Source organism: Macrotis lagotis, chromosome 8 (genome assembly GCF_037893015.1).
Source record: "Macrotis lagotis isolate mMagLag1 chromosome 8, bilby.v1.9.chrom.fasta, whole genome shotgun sequence".
Taxonomy (NCBI): Eukaryota; Metazoa; Chordata; class Mammalia; order Peramelemorphia; family Peramelidae; genus Macrotis; species Macrotis lagotis.
Window position 1 is genome coordinate 168,265,502 of NC_133665.1, and position 23,406 is coordinate 168,288,907.

The following is a 23,406-nucleotide window of genomic DNA, read 5'->3' on the forward strand; positions in this document are numbered from 1 at the left end:
TTATAGGCAGCTAATGAGAGAATGGTATCCTGTTGAGTGACTTCATTCAATAGAATGTAAAACAGGAAATAATGGAAAATATGCTGCAGTTGGAATTAAAGGACATGGGCTCAGGTCTTCCCAACTATATGACTTTTAGCCAAATAACTTTACCACCTGGGCTTCAACTCCCTATAAGTCAAACAATAATATTGGCCTCAATGACATTTATTGGATTTGGATAGTAATGAATTCTGTTCTATTGCTATGGCATGGAAAACTTGCTTTTAGAGCTTATTCCTAAGGTTGGTAGGTAGATTTAGGTGTTACCTTCTAGTACTTTTTATTCCTTGATTTTCTATTTATGTGATTTAATAACTTGGAAAGAGAAGTCAGTTGAGTAAGGAGGTTTATACTGGCATTTTGGAAGGATGATTCTCCAAGTCTACCTTTCAAATCATCTACTCTTTCCCAACCATACATCTGTTTTCACTAAAATGCTTGTCTCTGTCTTAATTTCACCTGAAATTGTGCAAGACAAGGATAATTAATAGGAATCATTAGTCATAAGAAGTCATATTGAAATAATCATCTGTAAAGATCTAGGTTTAGTTATTAAAAATATCCAACATTAGCTGGACTTTCATTTTAATCAAACGTTTTATATTCTCTTTCTTTCCCTGTCTTAATTTTGATTTGTTTTCATCACTTTATATGCCTCCTTGGTCTATGTGAAAGAAATCATTTTCACAAAAAAAACTTCTTTTCATTTCTTAGAATAGAAGAAAAATGGTGAGTGCAGTTTAATCTTTAGCATGTCCTAGATACGCTCAACTGAACGCTAATTTGAGATATTTTGGAAGGAAGTACAGGGGTTTCTTATCTCATTTGGCTCACCTGATCATCTGAAGTATCCACATTCTGAAAGAGTGAGTCTGCCCAGAAGGCTGTTCTGAGGATGACTGAATTGACTATATCTTATGAAGTTGAATAATTTTCCTCTTGGATACTTCTACCATCTCAGTTGTCTCAGAAATAGCTTTATGCTACAGCCAGGAGTGAAAGTCCAAAGAGAGTAAATTTGTCTTCACTCCCCCAAGAAGGGAATAGCTTGGCTCAACGTGGGGTTGTTCTGCTTAGTATCCAAAGGGAGTGTGACTAGTGTGTGTAGGTGGTTGGGTCAGCAACCCGGTCAGTGATCTAGCCTACATTTGTATTATACATAACACTTTCCTCTAAGCAAAACTGAGAAGGATTCAATATGGCATTCTTTTGGGTCTCTTCTCTATTCCTAGAAATCTAGTACCATTATGACTTCTAAAGCAACTCCCTGGGCTTACCTAGGTTTCAAACATCCTCCCAAACTTTATTAACCTATGTTCTAAGTCCAGAAGGACCTACTATCTTGTCAGGTGAACACCTCTGCTATGTAATGGAAACAACCTGGGACCAACATGAGATTCCTGGAGTCAGTAATAACTCCTAGAGAGGGGAGGCTAGGTGGTGCAGTGGATAGAGCCCCCGGCTCTGGAGTCAGGAGTTCCTGGTTTCAAATCCGGCCTCAGATGCTTCATAATTGCCTAGTTGTGTGGCCTTGGGCAAGCCACTTAACCCCACTACCTTGAAAAAACCTTAAAAAAATAACTCCTAGAGAATTTACCTTGACAACCATATTCTTTAGGGAGATGAACTTTAAGTTGACAACAGGAGGTAATAGGTTAATTCATTCAATGAATCCCTGACAAATCATTTTGTTATTGTTTTGCAATCCTTTTCAGTTGTGTCTCCATTGGAGGTTTTCTTTCTTTCTTTTTTTTTTTTGAATTTTATTTATTTAAGGCAATGGGGTTAAGTGACTTCCCCAAAGTCATATAGTTAGGCAATTATGAAGCGTCTGAGGCTGGATTTGAACTCAGGTTCTTCTGACTTCCAAGGCTGGTGCTCTATTCACTAGGTCACCTAGCTGCCCCCATTTGAAGTTTTCTTGACAAAAGTTTGACACTTTATTTTGGTGTTTTCTTGTCAAAGATCCTTGATTTTTTTTCCTTGTCAAAAATCACATATGCTAGAGATGTAGTTTGCTATTTTTTTCTCCATCTCATTTTTAGAGATGAGGAAACTGAGGCAAACATGGTTAAGTGATTCACATAGCTAGTAAGTGTCTGAGGCCAGATTTGAACTTAAGAAGATGAGTCTTCCTGACTTTGGGATCACACTCTAAACACCATAGAGTCACCTACTTGCCCTTGCCAACCCATACTCCCCCAGGTAAGAGTTGATCCTTTAGGGGATGATTCTATTTCGGAAGGAAGTAGAATGCTAGGACAGGTAGGGTTTTTCCAATTTCCTCGAAGCTTACCCTCCAATCTATTCTTCCCACCTTGCTCCTTCTATTCTACCGCTTGAGTTCTATGTGAAAAGAAGATCTACTAGGAATTTCAAGGGTCCTCTCTCTCTCTCTCTCTCTCTCTCTCTCTCTCTCTCTCTCTCTCATAGCCCATACAAAGCCCAACTGAAGGAAGAATGAAGAATGATGCCAGAGAAAAGTGTTCCTTTGTTTTTTCGCCCACTGCTAAGAGAAGAATTAGCCCTGGTTGGGTATGATCCTTTTGGCAATAATTAAAGGTCACAGCATTTGTAGGCGTGTGTTGTTCCTTAGCAACATTCTGGCCTGAGGGTACCAAAGAAAACCCAGGCCTGTAGCTGCTCTGTGGGGAGAGGAGGATGGCCGAATATGACATTTCTAGCACCCATTTGGACTTCATGTGCAACTCTGTATCCAAATGGCATTTATCTTACTATTAGCATAACCTCTGTCCAAGTAATCAAGAATTTGTGAAAGTCCCATTTACTACAGGTGTTCTGGGAACCCAAGAAGCTTGAGACTTTAAGGGGTTTGCATTCTGATTGAGTAGGGAGACAGAAGACACATGAAGCCTTAAGAGGACCAGGGAATGTTATATTTAACCAAATGTTCAATTCTAGAGTCCAGGAAACAAGAGGAGGAAAAATTTTTTAGCAGGGAGAGATTAGTGTGGATGGTTTTTATTTTCCTCCCAACCCAACCTCGTGAATTCAGAAAGTCCAAGTTCACCATGTTCAGAAAGTCCATGTTTGGGAGCCATTGCCAGTCGTCTTGACCAATGTCTTGCCATTGGACTCCTCTGACTATGGAGAAGAGAATAAGATTTCAATCCAATTCACTTGCAAGTCAAGATATCACCCTCCTGATGTCATTGGTCCTCTCCAAGAATGAAAGATGAATACCAACAGCATACTTTATATCACTGAGATAGAGAATAGTGGGCTCAGACATGTAATTCATATTCATACAATTTCGGGGGGCCAGAGTCTCAGAGGGAGCTATCCATGAACTAGACAACTCAAACGTCCATAGAGTGGCAATGCCACCTCACGTAAATTAAATAAATAGGCAGTCCTCTTAGCATAACCAATTTAGAAGTCTGTGGGGCTGTCACAAAAAGACTAGAAGATAATAACAAGAGTTGAGGAGAAAGGTCACTCCTGCCTATGTCTCATTTCCTATATATTTTTCAGTTACATTAAATTAACTTTCAATAATGGTGTTTGATGGAATAACTATTTAAAGAAAAATGATTTTCTCCACAACACCCCCTAAAATTTTTTTTAAATTGTAGTTTAAAAAACCTTTACCATTATTGGCTTGAACCATGTACCCTGAAGCAAGGCAATGCAATGTGACTTATGAGAAAATGTAGAAGTCCTATGGAATAGTATTCAGAAACAATAATAAGAAAGAAAATGAGATATTCATTTGGCATTTTTCACACCAGAAATAGAATCAGATATGCTAGCTGAATTAATATTATCAGCACCAGGCTGCGCAACAAAAGTGGCATAATTAATTAGCAAAAGTCTTAATAGGTTTTTCCCCAATTGCTGTTTCTCTTTTTTATCTGTGAATACCTAAACTGGCAGCACATGTACAATAAGGCAAATCCAAACACCAGGTAGCAGATCTGATGATGTTATACTGGTACAAAATATTACAGCAGCAAAAACAACATTAATAATATAGTTAAGTGAATTATCTATAAGGAGCATTTTTACCCTCCTTTAAAGCCTAGCTAGAACTGCCAGGAAATATTTCTGTGTTTGAGATCTAATTTATAATAGAAATTTCTTGAGATCAAAGGACTGTTTCATTTATGTCTATTTATCCCCAATCCTCAACACATAGTAGGGACATAAGACTGGCCTGTTGAGTAACTGGTTGAATAGGTTCCATCCAAATCACAACAACCTCTTGGCTTGTGAGAATTTGCATTTCCAAAGGATCATCTTGCTCCTGGACTAAATTCACTAAATTTCCTTCAGAAGGTGAGCCAGCCAGGCTTCAGAATTCCAGATGGGGTTTGGGGTTGGGGAGGGGTGTGATGAGCAGATTGGGGGTCAGCCAGTCATTTTAAAGATAAGAAATAAATAGCTCACATTTATGAGCTTTCTTGAGTTTACAAAGCACTTTCCTCAAAACCACATCATGAAACTGGTGGGTCAGGTATATTATCCCCATTTTACAGATACGGACACTGACACTCAGAAGCAAAGTGATTTCCCCAGGGTCAGAACCTTGTTAAAAATCGTGTCTAGCCCTTAGTTTTTAATTCTGAGGTTGGTGCTCTTTTTGCTACAGAGACTTCCCTGAATGAGGCACATAAAGGTTGATTTCAAGTTGGACCTCCTCCCCCATGACTTTTAACTTTAGATATTTCTTGTCAAAAAAAAAAAAAAACCCTTCTAGAGCCATGAAGCCTTCCAATAAGAGACTGAATTTGTGACTTAGTGATGCAATTGCCACCATGTAAACAGTTATACTGTAGCAATCCCTTTTTTTATTTTTTATTCCTCTTCCTTATTCAAAAGGCTATGGGGAGGGGTGGCTAGGTGATGCAGTGGATAGAGCACTTGCCTTGGAGTCAGGAGTACCTGAGTTCAAATCTGGCCTCAGACACTTAATAATTACCTAGCTGTGTGGCCTTGGGCAAGCCACTTAACCCCATTGCCTTGAAAAATCTAAAAAAAAAGGCAATGGGGAATAAGTTTAAAATTATTTTATTATTATTTTATATTTTATATATATTTATATTTTATGTAATTTCATATATTTTATTATTAATTTATTTAGCAAACACTAGCATTGAATGGAGATAGAAATTGCATTTTCTTCCATGGCAAAATATTTTAAAAATTTTGTATTAATTCATTTTATTGAAAAGATTATTAAATATCTATTAGAGTGCAGGCACTTTGTTAGGAACTGGAAGTATGAGAACAGCAATGACTTGGTCCCTGCCCTCATGGAGCTTACATTCTAGTAACGAGATAAAGCACATATGCACATAAGTCAAGATGACACATACACATGTAATAGGTATGTGCATATGTATGTAGGCACACATGGAAATGTACTCATATACAAATATATTTTATACATTTACATGAACCCTCATGAACACATATTATATAATAGCATGCACCTATACTCTAGACACATGCATACAAAATAAAGATATAAGTATCCTGCACATACCCATCTATTTTTCACAGATGTGGCTTTATACACACATCTATATTCAGTTCTATACATATATACACAGCTACACACACACACATACCTGTGAGAAAAGGTCACTTATCAGAGGTAGAACTTCTAGGGAGTTAGGAAGGACAATTTATTAAGTGCAAATGGTGCTGAATATTTTATTGATAATATCTCATTTAATTTTCACAATTAATCTGGGGGGTGGGTACTACTCTTATTTCCATTTAACAGTTGAGGAAATTGAGGCAGATACGGATACACTGATTTGCCCAGGATCACCTAGTTATTAAATGTTCAGGGTCAGCTTTGGACTCAGATCTTTCTGACTCCACATCCAACACTCCCCGCTTTGCCATACAACGGCCTCTCAAGTTGCATTGGGCTGAGGAGAGAGAACATTCCAGGTAAAGCAAGAGGGTCTGAATATGGGATATCATATGTGAAGAGCAGCATGTAGAATATAGGGTTGGTGAGGGGAGATAGATTTGAGTCAGATTCTGAAGGGTTTAAATGTCAGAAGAGTTTGCATCCTCCCCTGAAGGATGTAGGGAGTCACTCAAGGTAACATGATCAGGTTAGTATTTTAGGAATATAAATCCTGGTAATTCTGTGGAAAGTGGATGAGAGAGAATGGAGACAGTCTACTGCTACAATAGCTGTGTGAGGACACTGGACCAATTAGGAATCCACTGCCTTCATGTTAGAGAGAGGTGGAAGATCCCGCATCATGAGGCAAAATTCACAAGATTGGGCAACTGATTAAATATGAGGGGTGAGGAAAAGAGGAGAGGGAAAGATGACTCCAAGGTGGAAAACTGGAATGACTGGAAGTCAAGGTTAATGAGGTCAGATATGTTGAATTGAAGATGCCTATGGAGCATCTAGATGGAGATGACTAGTGGCAGACTAGAGAAATGAAAGGACAGATATGTTGATTGTCATCTTCATAGAGGATGGTTGACCCAAGGGATCTGGATGAACTTTGTTGGGCCTCAGTTACCTCATCTGTAAAATGAAAGAAACAGAGTCGATAAATCTCAAGGTTCTTTCCAGCTCTATTCAGTCTTGGACATCGCCAATGAGGGACCCATTTCACTTCCATGCTGTGTTTTATAGATATCATCATTTGATCCTCATTACAACCTTGTTATGTGTTGTTATTATCCTCATTTTTTACAAATGAGGAAACTTGAGGCAAAGAGAGGTTACATGACTTGCTCCAGATCATACAGTCAGTAAGTATCTGGGATTGGATTTGAACTCAGGCTTTCCTATCTCCAAGTCAGGCACTCTATCTACTAAGTTCCACCTAAATTCTTCTTAGTTCTAATTGGTAGAAAGCTTATATAAAATCTAAACTTGCTTCTGAAATTTATATCCATTACCTCTCTTTCTGTCTTTTGAGGCCAGACAATAAAAAAATGCCTCTTTCCTGAAACAGTCCTTACACTTTAACAGAGTCGCCATATGATCTGTGAGTCTTTCTATACTGGGTCCAATATTTCCTGTTTCTTTAGGTAATCTCCTTATAGCATGCCTTCATTACCTAGATGTTTTTTTCAAGTTCCCAATATGCTTTATAAACTATGGTGCCTAGAACTGAAAACAATATTCCAGATGCTTTCTATATACCACAGAGTATAGATAAACTAGCACCTCCTAATCCTGGAAGTTATGACCCTCTTAATTCAAGACCATACTTTTGGCTTCCCTATCATGCTGCTAAATCATATTGAGTTTACAGATGACGAAACTCAGTTTTCTGTTTTTCAGACAAAATCTTAATCATATCCCTTCATTCTCTAATTTAGGAAGTTGGTTTTTTTTGAATCCGAGAATAAGATTTAACATTTATCCCTATTTTATTTAGTTAAATTTGGCCTGAAGCTCCAGGTCTTGACAAGATTGGTTTGGTTCCAATTTATTTCATTCAGTGTGCAAGCCATCCCTCCCAGCTTTGTGTCTTCTTCAAATCTAATAAGGCTGCTACTGGTAACTTAATCTTTTTCACTGATGACAATCTTAAATAGCCTAGGGTCCACCACAAATCCCTGGTGTCCTCTCCTGGTCTTGGTGAATTGAGATTGAATGACTAACTACTTTCTCAACCACTTCTAAATATATCATCTTGTCCACATCTTTACATCTTCTTTCTAAGTTTAGCTTGAAATATTTTATCATAAGGTCTTGGATATCATGGTTGTTCAACCCATTCACTTTAATGAGAGCAATCTTTCCTATGGTTTTTAGAGTTTGTAAATCTCCTTTTGAAAACTGTTAATATCTTGTGACTATCTCTTAAGGAATGGTCTTACATGTTTGATTTCATTTCCTAATTATCTGGGATATCTGACTCAAACCAGAGATTTGATTAAATTTTTTCTTTTATCAACAGCTTCAATTCTTGTCCTGGTTGCATTGATTTTGTTCATGTAAAAGCTTTTTAATTTCTTCTGATTGAAATGATCTATTTTAGCTTTTTGATAGCTTCTTTTCCTTGCTTTATCTCCAGTGATAACCATGTAATTCACCTGATCTAGTTAGTTTTTTAGTTTTCTATATCCACCCTTTGATTTTGAAGATGAAGAAACTGAGACCTATAAAAGTTATTTCACATTTCAGAGTGAACCCAGCAAGATAGAATCAGGGTCAGAAGCTTGGTCTGTGTTCTTTAAGCTGTTATTGAGAATGATAGCACTTACCCTTCCAATTTTCAACATTTCTTTATTCCTATGGGGTTGGTTTATGGCTGAGACCCCTATGTATATTTGAATCAAAAGTCCATGTCAACTCATTTATAAGAAACTGAAAAATGGCCTTTCAGTTTCTTTTGGTTTGGTTCTTAATTGATGAAATTCCAGGTTTGCTTGGCTGATCCAACTATGATTAATCCCTTGAGGCTTGTTTCACAATCCCTTTGAGGAAAATTGCTCAGAGGTTCTTGTATCTTCAATGGAAGCTGATTGGGAAGATCACAACTGTGTGAGCTTTGAATTGACCACTGGTCCTTCCTCATTGCCTTTTGTCCATTAGAAAGTGAACTTCACAGTTGCCTCACTAATTTTGTTTTCTCCTTATGTAGCTATGTGTCCTTCATTTATCTACAAACAACAGATATCTAATCAACGTAAGGTTATAGGATTAAGTTGTTTTAGCTATATGAAAATGTATAGATTTTCATAAATGACTGGAACTCGAAGGGGCCTTAGGGAATATTGAGTTCAATTTGTTTAATTTATAGAGGAGGACACTGAATCCCAGAGTGGTTTACTGAGTTGTCCAAGACTATACAAGTTATTGTCCTCTTTATAAAATGTAACCCTCGTGGGGCAGCTAGGTGGCTCAGTGGATAAAGCACCGGCCCTGGAGGCAGGAGTACCTGGGTTCAAATCTGGTCTCAGACACTTAATAATTACCTAGCTGTGTGGCCTTGGGCAAGCCACTTAACCCCATATGCCTTGCAAAAGCCTAAAAAAAATAAAATAAAAACAATGTAACCCTTCCCCATTTCCAAAATTCAGTAATCTCATTGTACAAATGTTATAATAAATTAATATAGTACTTTCTAACTTTCAATTTTTATTCATCTATTTGGCTTTTTCTTTCTGAATATATTTTCCCCCTCCCTAGTCAGATATCCCTTATTACAAAACAGAAAAAGAAGGGTGGGGGGAAAGTAATTTGACAAAACCAACTAACACATCAATTAATAAACAAACACCTATCAATTGCCTACTCTGTGGCAGTCAATGTGCTAAGTACAATAAGTGAGTCTGAGAGTGGATGCAATGATCCCCACCCCTGGTCCTCAAAGAAGAAAGAAGTACATTTTCTCATCTCTTTTTGGGGAAGTATAGGCAAACTCATTATGATTCGACATCATTTAATACTTGGTTTTCTCAGATGGGGGTGCCACCTCCTGGGAGAGAAGTGTGGGCCCTGAGTAGAATTTGACTTTTGTTTTTGGACATGTCAACAAAAGAATTTATTTGACTTGACTATATATAATTGGCACAAGCTTTTTGTTGCTGTGTTGTTTCAATGAGGATAGGAAAGTTGAGATGAATGGCTGTTGTCTATTAAAAATAATATTTAATTTTAAAAATTGATTTAAATAGAACAGGTCAAGGTTGAGGGAAAAAAATTAACTTCATTCTTTAAGCCTTTTCCTGCAGCATCTCTGACCTTCAGGCTGCTTTAGAATCATGAAGGTATGATTAATATGGTTCTATGTTTAGCATGGTTATACATATATTAATTGTTTTCTTAAAGGGGAGGAAGGGAAGGAGGAAGAAAAATGTAAAACAAAAAACGAGAACCTGAGTTCAAATCTCGACTCAGACACTTAATAATTACCTAGCTGTGTGACCTTGGGCAAGTCACTCAACCCAATTGCCTTTGCAACCCTCCCCCCCCCCAAAAAAAACCCCACAAAAAACAAAAAAAAATGATTGTTGAAAATTACCATTTCATGTAGTTGGAAAAATAAATAAATAAAATATTTAAATAAAAAAAAGAATCATGGAGGCAATTCTAACTTTAACCCTTTTTTCTCCCAGAAAGCTCATGTTAATCTAATGTAGGAAGTAAAAGAGAGGAATTGGTTTCATTGATTCTATTCTGTGGCAAGGGTTAGAGAGAGAGGAACTGACACCGAAGGATATAGAAACAGATTGTGCTAGTCACTTGGGAATTTTTCCCAGTAGGCCTGATTTTCCTTAGGTTAATCTTCATTCTCATTGGGCAGACCAAACTTCTGAAGGAACTGATCCCTGGAGGAATAGAGATAAGGGAGAAGGACCGGACCATCTGTTTGCAGACTCTAGTATCAGTTTCAAAGCCTTCTGTAGGTAGAGGGCTCTCCAAGAGCACCCACGACATTTTCATGGTGGGAAATGACCACTCTAGGCTTTCCCACCATCTATATACCAATATATCCATTGCCCTTTTCCCAGATGCAATTCTTGAATCTGTTTAAATTTACTTGCACTGCAGGAGGAGAAATAAATGAAACATTTCCTGTTTATGAGTTTTATTGCATCTGGTGAGGGGGATAATCAATTTTTTTCCATTGTAAAAAGTCTTTATTGAAACATCCACATTCTTTTAGATTTCCCCAGTGGTTCTTCCTACTGGGTCTCATTGGCATAGTAAGTGCAAAATGTTATGCTGTAACCTGCGGTGGGAATAGCCCAATCATGGTGAGATGATTCTGGGAGCCGATGAATGATGATCTTCTCCAAACACTGAATTCTAAGGAGGCCACAGGAGGCTTTATTTGTCTGTTGCCTACAGCTGATTCTCCATTCCCAAAGGATGCTGCTAGCAGGGTTCTCATTCTGAAATGTCTGGTTGCAAAACTGGTCTGTCACCTGTCCCCATTTAGGCATCTGAGGCCCTGCTGGTGGCATCATCCAAGACTTGTTTGGCCTCTCAGGGAAAGAAGGGGTTGGTTTCCTGGATGCAATCCCCCAATCTCATCTGGCTGTGCCCCTAGAGTTAGCTGTTGGTAGCCCAGCTGAGTAACTCTAAGCTGAACTTCCCTCACCAAAACCCACCTTTGAGCTCCAAGATTTACTGTTGGTTTTAGAACTTATTTCCAAGTCTTTTGCACCATTTTAAGTCTCCCATATTCTGCTCCCAGTCTGAACCTGCTTCCTCATGCCGCCATCTTTGTAAAGGTATCCTGTTTCAGTCACAAACATAAAGATATAATCTGCAAATCTTGGTTCATATCCCAGTCTGGCATTTACTACTTGTGTACCTTGACCAGTTGACTAACCTTTCTTGGCCATAGTTTCCTCAGTTGTAAAAGGAAAGAGTTGGACTCTATGGCCTTGAGAGCAAGACCTGGCTTTTGCCCCTTTTTGAACCCCAGGGCTTGGCATAGTCTATAACACACAGTAGATGTTTCTTGACTGGCAGACTTCTATGGTTATCACTCTATCCCCTAGGTTACCTGGCTGTACTAGGGCAAAGGGACTGGTTGAAATTCTGACTCCCATCACTGATTCTCTATGTAATGTTTTTTACTGAAACAGTGACACAAAATATTATGCCGGACCTGGAGTTAGGAAGAACATTCTCTATAAATTCTAATCCATCCTCAGATGTTTACTAACTGTGTGACCCTAGACAATTTGTTTAATCCTGTTTGCCTCAGTTTCCTCAACTATAGAATGAACTGAAAAAGGAAGTGGCAAACCACTCCAGTATCTTTTCCAAGAAAAATCTCAATGGGGCCACCAATAACAGAAAGATCACTAAACTCAACAATGGCAGGCATTTTTCAGAAGGAGCTATTCAAAACATTAAAAAAAAAGATTTCAGTTCTACTTGAAAAGAAAGTAGATCTTCAAAATCTCAAGGAGGTAATGGGTATTACATAACCGAAAACTTAAAAAAGGAAGATAGACAAGAAAGAGAAATAATTTCAAAAATGAAATACTACCAAAGATGTCTATGGGGCTACACAGGAAATTCTAATGACCTCAGATTTCATATGTGAAAAAAGGTAAAGAATCTAAGAATGAAAACAAGAGTAATTTTAGAATGCTAATTGAGTGGCCAGAAGCTAAGAATGAGGTGAAATTTATGAAGAAACTAATAATAATAAAAAGGAAATTTTCAAAGGTATGTTCAGAGCAAAACAAAAAGAATAAATGAGTAAATTGGATACTGGTCTATTAGTGTATAAAAAAGAGGGCTGATTAATTCAAATATTGCTTCAATATTCTCTATGGCAGAAAATGAGAGGGTAGAATTAATGTGGAAATAGAAATCCAATATAAAAAGGTAAGTTGATGTTAGAGAATACTTAGCTACTCTCTCACCTTCTGCAAAGAAAACTTTCCCTGTTCTCTCTAATCTTAGAATCCTCCTTCTGAGACTATCCTCAATTTATTCTATCCATATCTTGTTCTGATGTCATTGTTTGCATGTTCTCTCTCCCATTAGACTGCGGGTAGGGATTTATTATTATTCTTGTTATTATTTTGCCTCTCTTTGCATTCCCAGAACTTAGCTCAGTACCCGTCTGGCACATAATCAAATGAGTTCACATCTTCTATGACAGAAGATTTTATTTTCTGAGATTCTGAAAGAACATTGGATCACTGAGATACTAAGAAGAGGAGATCTGCTAAAGGACAAATGTTCTATTTTTTCAAAAGAGTGAGAAAAATGGCTTTCACAAACTATAAACTGGTAAGTTTCTCATCTATCTTTATGGATTTTTTCTGAACACTTAAGGAAAGCATTGATTATAGATTCTTTTTTATAATATTTCTTGATTATATCACCTAAACTTTTTTCCCTCCCAGAGTCATATCCTATAACAACAAATCTGGTCATAGAGTCTTACTTAGATGTGGAAAGAAATAAATCATTTTTAGCAAAGTGCAGAACAATCTCACACCTTAACTTATGTAGAATATGGAAAAATATGGGCCAAATAATAGTTCAATTTGATGAATTTAGAACTGGTTGAATGGCTAATCAATGTGTTGCTGTGGATTTGAAATATACCAGGAATTTGTCCTTGCTCTTATGCTATTCAATATTTCTTTAATGAATTAGATGAAGACATATGTGGTATGACTGTCAAATTACTGGTATCACTATTGGGGTAGCTAAAACATTGGAAGAAAGTTAGGATCTGGCAACTAGGTGGCACAGTGGATAGAGCACCAGCCCTGGAGTCAGGAGGACCTGAGTTCAAATCTGACTTCAGACACTTAATAGTTACCTAGCTGTGTGGCCTTGGGCAAGCCACTTAACCCCATTTGTCTTGCAAAAAAAAAAAGAAAGCCTAAAAAAAAAGAAAGTTAGGATCCAAAATGAGGTATCAATGGGTCAGAATTTTATGATAAATCCTATCTAATTAAATTTAATAGGAATGAATGTAAGGTTCTATATAGGATCAAAAAACTAATCTTGCACGAGAAGATGGGAGAGGAGATGGCTAGACAAAGTGAAAAAATAGGAATTTCTTAAGTGAAATGGCAGTTAAAGAAGCTAATATCTAGGACAAATTGATAAGACAATTGTGCATAATTCTTTCATCAAACCCCATCTAAAGTCATTTATTCATTGTTGTTCACCATAATTCTGGAGAGCATGAATGTGAAGTGAAGATTCCTTTTTTCCAGGTCTTAGAGTAGACTATGTCATGATTGTAGACTTGATAAAAAAAATAGATTATGTATTTAGGAGTATATCCAGAAGAAATTGCCTAGAATCATGAAGAAAATAGAGACCATCCTCCATAAGAATCAGAAGGAAGTTGGATAGATGGATAGATGATATTTAGATAATTTATCAAGCTTTATTATGTGCCAGGCAATGGTCAGAGAGAAATAAGATAACAAGACAGTTCCTACTCTCAAAAAGCTTATGTTCTAATGGAGAAAGATAAAACAAAAGAAGGGACTTGGAAAGTAGCAGGAGACAGAGCACAATGGAGGGAGGGTACTTGGGTTGGAACTAGGTAGCTGGTGTGGAGATGAAGCCCACCCAAGTGTGTGATGGTGATGAAAGAAATGGCTACGTTTAGAGGAATGAATGACATCAAGTTTTCAAGTCCTTAAAGACCTCTCATGTGGAGGAGGAATTGTTTAGCTTAGTAAATGAGGGTAAAGTTTAGTCAATGTATGACAATTGTAGACGATTAGGAAATTCCCCAATGTTACTCTCAGAATAGGAGGAGGGGGTGGGAAGTATCTGATTCTACCTTTAAAATTCTCAGAATCAATGATGAATAAAGTCCAGTTTCCTGGCTGATGAACAAGCCTCAAAATTACAGACCAGAAAAGACCTAAAGAGAGTAAAAATGATTCAATGAATGGAATTATTATTTGAAAGAGATTGGAAAATTTTAGATTTGGAAGTAAATTCATCTAATTCATCTTATATAGAGGAAAATTGAGAAAATTGGTAATTTGTCCAAGGTCACATAATTAGTAAGGGGAATATCCATAATCCAAACCTCAATTTGCACTGAATTATGCTGCCTCATAATTTATAGATGAATGCAAAGTCTGAAGGTAAGTGAAAAAATAATCTGTAGAAGTTTAGGATGACAAGATCACAGCGCCTACACAAACGCTAGACAGTGCTTCAAATGACAGGTGAAGATGCTGAATAGCCTCTGGGAATTAGGGAGCTCCTCAAGGTAGGTGGAAGGTAGCTGCTCCAGAAGTTTTCTCTGGTGTATTCTCCCTCCTTCATTCTACTGCTCTCCCTGCCTCCCCCTAAGTCCCAATTAAAAATCCCACCTTCACAACAATCAATTTTGGGGTATCTGTGATGGAGAATGCCATCTGTATACTGAGAAAGAACTATGGAGTTTGAACAAAGACAGAAGACTATCACCTTTAATTTAAAAAAAAAGGTATGTAATTTGCTATCTCTTATACTTTGTTTTTCTTCCTTAAGGATATGGTTTCTCTCTCATCACATTCAACTTAGATCAATGCACACTATGGGAACGACATAAAGACTAACAAACTGCCTTCTGTGGGGGGGGGAGGGAAGCAAGATTAGGGGAAAAATTGTAAAATTCAAAATAAATAAAACCTTTCTAAAAATAAAAACAGTTTCACCTTCAAAAGGAAACATTCCCAACCCCTCTTTCTTTTCGAGCCTTCTCTTTATTCACAAATACAGATTTATCTTGTGTATAGCTTGCTTGCATATACGGTTTTGATTGTTGTTTTCCTCATTCAATTGTGAGCTTTTTTTTTTCTTTTTGGTTTTTGGTTTTTGCAGGACATTGGGGTTAAGTGACTTGCCTAAAGTCACACAGTTAGGTAATTAAGTATTTGAGGTCGGATTTGAACTTAGGTCCTCCTGACTCCAGGGCCGGTGCTCTATCTACTACGTTGCCTAGCTGTCCCCACCTGATTGTGAGCTTCTTGGGGGGAAGGCACTGTTCTTTGTTTCTTTTCATATCCTAAGTGATTGGCACCTGATAGGTGACTAATAAATGTTTATTGATTGATTTTAGGTAGGTTAATCTTATAAAAGGGCAGAAAGACAATAACAGGGAGAGACTAGAAACACAGTTCGTGCATAAGTGAGTTGAAAGACGGAGGCATGAAAAGGAAACATCATGGAAGCACTGACAAAACTTGGTGGTAGATTAATATGGGGATGGTGGGAACAAGGACATTATGGATAACAATTTCCATTCTTGGCTAGTGGGGAGAAGGGTGGTGCTAAGGAAAGAATTTAGGAAGTTATGATAAGGAGGGAACTGGGGAAAAGTGAATTCTTTTCTTAAATTAGCTAAGTTTAAAATGCAATAGACTATACCTAGGGATAGATGTCCAATGGAAATTTAAAGATCAGGGTTTGTTGGAGTTTGGTCCATTTGTAGAAAGATTTGACCCGAAATTATGACTGGGGAAACATCTCCTAGGATCATATGTAATGATCAAATTAGAGAGCATGGTAGTAAGTGGATTGTATCATTGTCTTAGAATTGGAATGGAGGACACTTAGTCTAGTCCCTTCATTTTATAGATGAGGAAACTGAGGCAGAGAGAGGTTAAGTGACTTATTCAAAGTCACACAGCTAGGAAGTATGAGACAGGATTTAAAATCAGGCATTCCTGACTCCCAAGTCATATGTACCATCTACTGTAACTCATAATTCTACCGACTCCTTGTATGACCTTCTAAAGGTCATGTCCCCTCTCCAGGCATCAATTTCATCATTAACAAAATTAGATTATTGGACTAAACAGGCTTGAAGGTCTTCCATCCCTAAGCCCACAATGTTTTAAAAGGGCTAGGAGAACTCAGTATATTTTCCATTATAGTATAGTTCCTTCATGAGAAAATGAGAAAAGTTCTCCTCTGACAGGAGACCATGTATCAGGAGATGCATTTTTGACATTTGTTAATGAGCTCCATAATTTGATATGAAAAAACAAAGTATGCAAGACTATTCAATTCAAAATCATTTCCCAACACATTTTATTAACCTTAATTAGGCATGTTTAGTACTATTAAGACTTGTCAGAAATAATTTCGAAGTGGAAATATCAATATAAAAAGATTATTTTCAAGAAAAGAAAATTGTACTTTATATATTTATACATGCAGAATGTGGACTCTGAGGGCTCGAGGGTTTGGAATTTTTTTTTACTACATCCTTTGCAGAAATCATTTTAGTGAAAAGGAAGAGATTTACATTTTTGGAGTGCAGTTATTTATGTTAAGTATTTGACTAATCTCTAAGGAATTAAATTTTGTTCTACCTTCTAAGTAAAACAAAATCCTTTCTCTGAAAGGGAAAAACTTATAAATGGAGATCTAAGACAGAGATAACAGCTAGCTTTCTAAGGAGGACCAGAATTGAGTTTTTTCAAAGGTTCAATGAGTTTTCTTCTGAAGAATGACTGGTTCAGGAGGCAGATTCATGTCATGGAAAGAGCTAATAGGTAGAAAAGGTCTATCACCTCTCTTGTTACAATCTGCTTCTATGGCCTTGGGCAAATTACTTAACCTCTCTGGGTGTCAATTTTTCTTTGTTGGACTCTTTTAGATGGGAGAATAGGATAAAATGATTTTAAATTTCCTTCCAGCTCCAGGTGCTAAGATTCTGTGAATTACAGGAATATCAAGCATTATGGCTTCTATGGTGTATGCCCCAGCTTTGAATTCTTCACCCTCCTTTTCTCCCATCATTCACGACTTACCCATCCCCAATCCTGAACCATTCCCATCATCAACCACCTCATCTTTTTATCTCGTGCTTCTGAAGGCCACTAGATAAAACTGGCCAACTGAATTCACTTTATATTCATGTGATGGGCAAATGACATCCCCTCTCTGGGCCTTGATTTTTCATCTGTAAAATGAAGGGATTGGTCTAGAAGGCTTTCTAAAGTCCCTTCTAGCACTACATCTATGATCTTATAAACTGAGTCCTCACTAATATGTGGCAATTTCTTTGACTCATTAGCCCAGTGTCTTAAGCTTCCATTTTAAACCTTTCCTTCTATCATCTTGATAAACCATTTCTCTAGAAAATAACCTTGCATCCTATGAAGTAAGAAAACAGCGTGTCCTCATTGCCCTGAATCCCACTTCATAACCTTTCTATTCTTCCCCCCATTCCTTTATCTTTTATTCTAGTCTTTGAAGAACCAGGGTTGTCCTTTTTCTCTTTTAAATTTTTTTTTAAATAAGAATTTATTTCATTTTTAATTTATGGAATAAAGCATTTTCATAATATAGTACAATAAAAAAGATGATTAAACATAAAACTTGACAAGACCAAGTCCTCTTTTGGGGGGGGGGAAGGGCACAACAGGAAGATAGTATGAATTTTATAGTCACATACTAGTGACTTTTAAAAATAATTTCTATTGATATCTTGTATTTTTATATTGTTTGCATTTCCCCCTATATCTCTCCTCTTTCCTCCTCCCAGAGAGCTATCCTATCTATGAAGGGATAGCCATAAATGTTCTCAAAGACAGTTTTCAATTCTATATCCTATTATGAGCTTTGAAATCATCATTCACTGAAAAGTGGGCATAGTGCCCTAGATAGTGGTGTTGGATTGCCACATGACCCAGAAATAGGATAAGAATAGTTCTGGTTTGTTAGGAATAGTGCCAAGCTATGTGTAGACCAAATGGGTCAAAGAATCCCTGATGGGAATTACAAGGTGTGGCAGAAGTTCCTACAGTGAAGAAGCAGCTGCCTCCAGAGAGAACAGAGAAGCAGAGCTGTGGGGCAATGAAACTTGAACCAAATAATTTTTGCAATAGGAAACCTCATTATGTCCCCAATACAACTCTGCTCCGTCTCCGTCCTTTCCTCCACCAAATTCTCTGCTGGAGCAAACTTCCCTAAATTTGTCAAGGGAACCACTAGCCCCATCACCCACACTCTAAACCTCAGTATCATCAGATCTGTTATTTTACCAAATATATCCAATCTGTTACCAAAGCCTGTAGTTTCAGTTGTCATGATAGTGCTGCTATCTCTGGGTGACTGAAGCCCTCTCACATCTTCAGCCCTCTGATATTGGCAAGCCTCAAATCCAAAACTGGATTTATTTTTTATTGATTGTCTAAGATTTAAGGAAATGATAGGGAAGTTGTTAAAAATGCAGAGTAAATTTTTAAAATGTCCCCATCCCCTTCTTGGAGTTCACCAGTGTACCTCTACCTATAGATGCTCTTCTCTCAATTTCCATGGCAACCACATCTTCATCACCTTGCCTCTGAGTAAGAACTGACTGACTGTGGTCATCCTGCCTCAAGTTTCCCCTCTCCATTTCATTTTCTGCTCAGCTACCAAATTAGTTTTCCTGAAGTGTAATTCTGATCTTATTCTCTAAACTCTAGGGGTTCTCTGTGACCTCCAGGATCAAATATAAAATTCTCTATTTTTAAATCTCCTCACAATTTAGCTTCTTCCTCCCTTTCCTGTATCATTGGACTATAATCCAGAGAAATGGAATCTTATCCTGCCTTGCTCAGAATATCCTATTTCCTGACTGCATTTTTTTTCTCATACTCAGAATCTTGCCCTTCCTTGTCTTCACATCCCGATTTCCTTCAAGATTCAGTGGTGTTTCCAGATCTCCATCACTCCTAATGCCTTCCCTTTGGTATTACTTGCTATTTACAGAGGCATATAAATGAGACCAGATAGAGAAACGGATTGGAATGTTGGAGATTTGAGTTCAAATCCTACCTTTAGATACGTTCTACCCTCATGATCCTGAACAAAACTAACCTAAGGTCTTCCAGTCTCTGTTAACTCTTCTGTAATGTAGAGATAATAGAAACATCTCTTATAGGACGATTGTGAGCTGAGATACCATGTAAAGTATTTTATCTTAAAGTACCACAAGAGTGCTAATTATTAATATCAGTATTGCAGATAAAAAGATATGCATCCTGTCTCCTCTGTTAGAATAATGGTAGAGACTGTATCTTCACCCTCTTTGTATAATTGCTAGATTGAGCATGGGGTTTAGCTTGGAAGGTCAGGGTTACCAAAGTAACAAAAAGGAGGATTGAGAAGGAAGTGAGTAAGTCACCTAACAAGGAAATTCCTCTAAATCCTGGCTCTGGAAGGGTCAATTCTGGAGGTTTCAATTAATTTCTGTGATCAAAATATTTGCTTGGTGGCCATCCCTTTAGTGATCAGAGTTGTGCTGGGAGAACATATAAATCGTGGGATGGAATGGGAAGAATATGATGAATTCTGGTAGGGTTTTTTTTTAATGGATTAAACTGACATAATAATACATAGCCTTGCAGAAACTACTTTCACTCTCTTTTCAACATCTTGTTCACTTTCTTAGCTGTACACCCTTTTGGATAAAAATTTAGCCTTATTTACGGCTTGGCTGTTTTGTGATTTTTCATGCTAGATGATATTGGAGTGGGGTGGAGAATGCTATGCTATTTAATATGTGACCTCCCCGGCTCTCATGCCATTCTAATGCATCTAATGAAATAGTGACATAGTCTGCCTAACCCTGCTAAGTAGGATTGCTCACATAATCAATGAGGATAGCATGTTTTACTACATTGGCATTGACAGAATTCTTAATTCTGTTCCTCAAATATATCTTTCCAAGACTCAGTTGGTGACTTATTATTCCCCTCTCGTTGCAAGGTGACTTCATCAGACAATATGCTTTGAAATTGCGATTGATTATCTGTCGAAGGATAGCTATGGAAGCTGTTTTTCAGTATAGAACAGAATAACTAACATTTGTATAGTAATGATAATAATAATAATAAAGACCTAGTAGGGGAGATAAAAATCCTGCAGACATAGAATGAGGTCTGCATCATCCCCGCTGTCCTTCTGATATTGGAAATGAATCAAGGATGCTGGCTCTAAACTTACAGAGGACTCTTACTTCATCTATTCCATTATCCAGAAAAGCAGCTAATTTTTCCTCTTCTTCAATAGTCTGAGTATCATCTATAAAGAATAATATTAGGTCAGTGATAGCAGGATCTCAAATGATCAAAAGAGTCGAGAACATGATAATAATAATAATCATTTTACCAAGTGTCCCCGGACAAGTTCCATCTCTGGATGGAACCAAAAAAAAATGGCTAAGATCCAAGAGTTGAATCAAATGGTTTTGCATGGGGAATACTCTTGTGAGTTCAAAGAACCATAAAACAAAAACATTTTGAACAATTAACCATCCCCTCCTTGTGGATTGATTTATAGGAACAAAGAAGTCTGTAATGGCAATTCAGGGTCAGGTCATCACTAGAGGAAATGATAAGTTATCCTGAAGAGCCTGGACTTAGAGATCGAGGCAAATTAGGCAAGGAAATGGAAATAAGCTGAACAACACAACACTGTAGGCTGCAAAAGTTAGAATCTACTGAACGTCTGCTAAGACCCAGTCTAGTGGAATCATTCAGAAGAAGTTTAATAACTTTCATAAGTCTATGAGAAATCCCCATGCTGCAGAGATAGCCCTTAAAAGGTCCTTGAGAAGGCTACAAATAAAGTATCATTGGAATTGGAGCATTATCACAGAGAACTTAGACCGGAGGCAGCTAGATGGTTCAGTGGATAGAGCACCAGCCCTGGAGTCAGGAGGACCTGAGATCAAATCTGACCTCAGATACTTAATAGTTACCTAGCTGTGAGATCTTGGGCAAGTCACTTAACCCCATTGCCTTGCAAAAAAAGAAAAAGAGAAAAAGAGAAAAACTGAGACCAACACGCTTAAGTGACTTGTCTGCGGTCACATAGCTACTAAATGTCTGAGGCCGCATTTGAACTCAGGTCTTCTTGACTATAGGACTGGTGCTCTATCCACTGGATCCAAAAGCTAATCCCTTATTAATAGATTGTGAGCTCTAATTTCCAAACTACATGGGATAAAATTTCTCAAAATAGCAGAAGAATTGAAAATTATATGAGAATGGAATAAAATCGTATCAACTTGATTATCCTGGCATTGTACCAGGATACTTTCAGTGAGCATACAGAAGATGAGGCTGAACATCCCATAACTTTAACTCAATTATATCAAACAGTTATTTTTATCCTCCTTTGGAACAATCCATAGAACATCCTATATAAAAATATTACCAAGTATATCAACTTGTCCCAGGACCATTTCTATATGAAACTTCATTGAAAAAGAGGAAAAAAGATGAGCAATGATGATGATGTGAAATGAAAGAAGATGAAGATTAATGAAACTATTCATGGAATTGGGGAATGCAGATTCAAGTCCAGCACTGACAGATGCTAGGTGTATGATGTTTGCAAAGTTTCTTACCCTAACAGTTGTCCAGGAATCCTCTGCTCCTATACACTGGAGAAAATGGTAGCTCTTCACTGGTAGGGAAAGTGTCTTTACCAAGAGATTATTTCTCCGAGGAGGTCATAGGGCTTCATAGTTCTTATTTTTATTAGATATTAATTTAATTATGTACTTTATAGTTCACATTTTGTAAAACAAACAAAAGTGAAATAAATCAATAACATTCACCTTTCTATAGGTCATCACTACAGAAAATTACAAATAAGGTATCTTTAAGAACGTGGATTTAGAGATCAAGGCATATTAGGTAAGAAAATGGAAAAAAGTTGTACAATGTAACCCTGCAGGCTGCAAAATTTAAAATCGATTCTGCAAATATTGTGACTTTTGGTTCTCAAAACAACCTTATAAAATAATGCTTTGAGAATAGTATTTTAAGATTTACAAAGCCCTTGCAATTAATGCAATCCAATAAGGCTTTATTTTGACCCTTTTACCAATGACAAGGCAGTGTGTTGGACCTTAACCTATCATTTCATTGGGACTATAAGAATAATCCTATGACAGCATTAAAGTTACATTCCCAAATCATCTTTACAAATGAAGGGAAAGTGTCCGAAAGTTTTTGTGACTTGTCCAGGTTCACGCAGGTAGGAATTTGAGAACTCAGTATGGAAAAGGGAAGGATCTTAGGCAGAACTAGAAATACCACCAAGGTTGCTTTGAATGAATTGGCCGTAGCCTCAATCAGATGAATTGGTCTGTGGTGAGTCAATCCAGTCTAAATTTCTGGACTCTGCTCATCTTCGGAACTGGACGGAATGTTTTCTAGCAGACAGTTCCCAGCAGCACTTGCATCATCAGAAGCTTCCCCTGGCTAAAGCCTCAGAAGCAATACGCTGGTGCCCATATCCCAGTTTGGAGCTGACGTGTAAAGTTATGGTCCGTTCCCAACAGTGTCACTTAGGGAGAAGCGAGTATGTAGCTGACCGTGCTGGGAAACCAGTGAGGTCATGGGGGAGTTATGGAACTTGGAAGAATGACAGCTGCTGTCCTTGCCAGCTCCTCCTGGGAAGCGGGGGGCTCTTTCCATAGAGCAGAGTACTATCCTCCTCACCTCCTGTTATTTAATGAGAACAAATCCCAGAGGATGCTCTTTGGGAGCATTTCATCTTTGAAAATTTCTTGGGCACATGAGAAAAGATACACATTTCCCCTGGCATTATATGATCAAGTCTACGCTCTCCTCAGTTGCCCTTACTTCCCTTCCTCTAAAATGCCAGGGGTAAGATGGTGACTGGAAAGGTCAAGAGGGAAACACATTGTCCCAGGCCTGGCTTCATCTCATTGAGGCAGTATTTCACTGGACATTGCACTGATGTGGTGGCTGCAGGGGGAGCTCTTTTATTTTAATTGGGAGGTCTCCCTTGTTCTGCTGTTTTTCAAGGTCATTTCATTAAAGGAGAGACTAGAAGGGAGACCTGAAAATGGATGATTTAGTTTGCTCCATGCAGGGGAGTGTGGAGAAAGAAAAAAAAAACAAATGATTTGATTTGGCTTT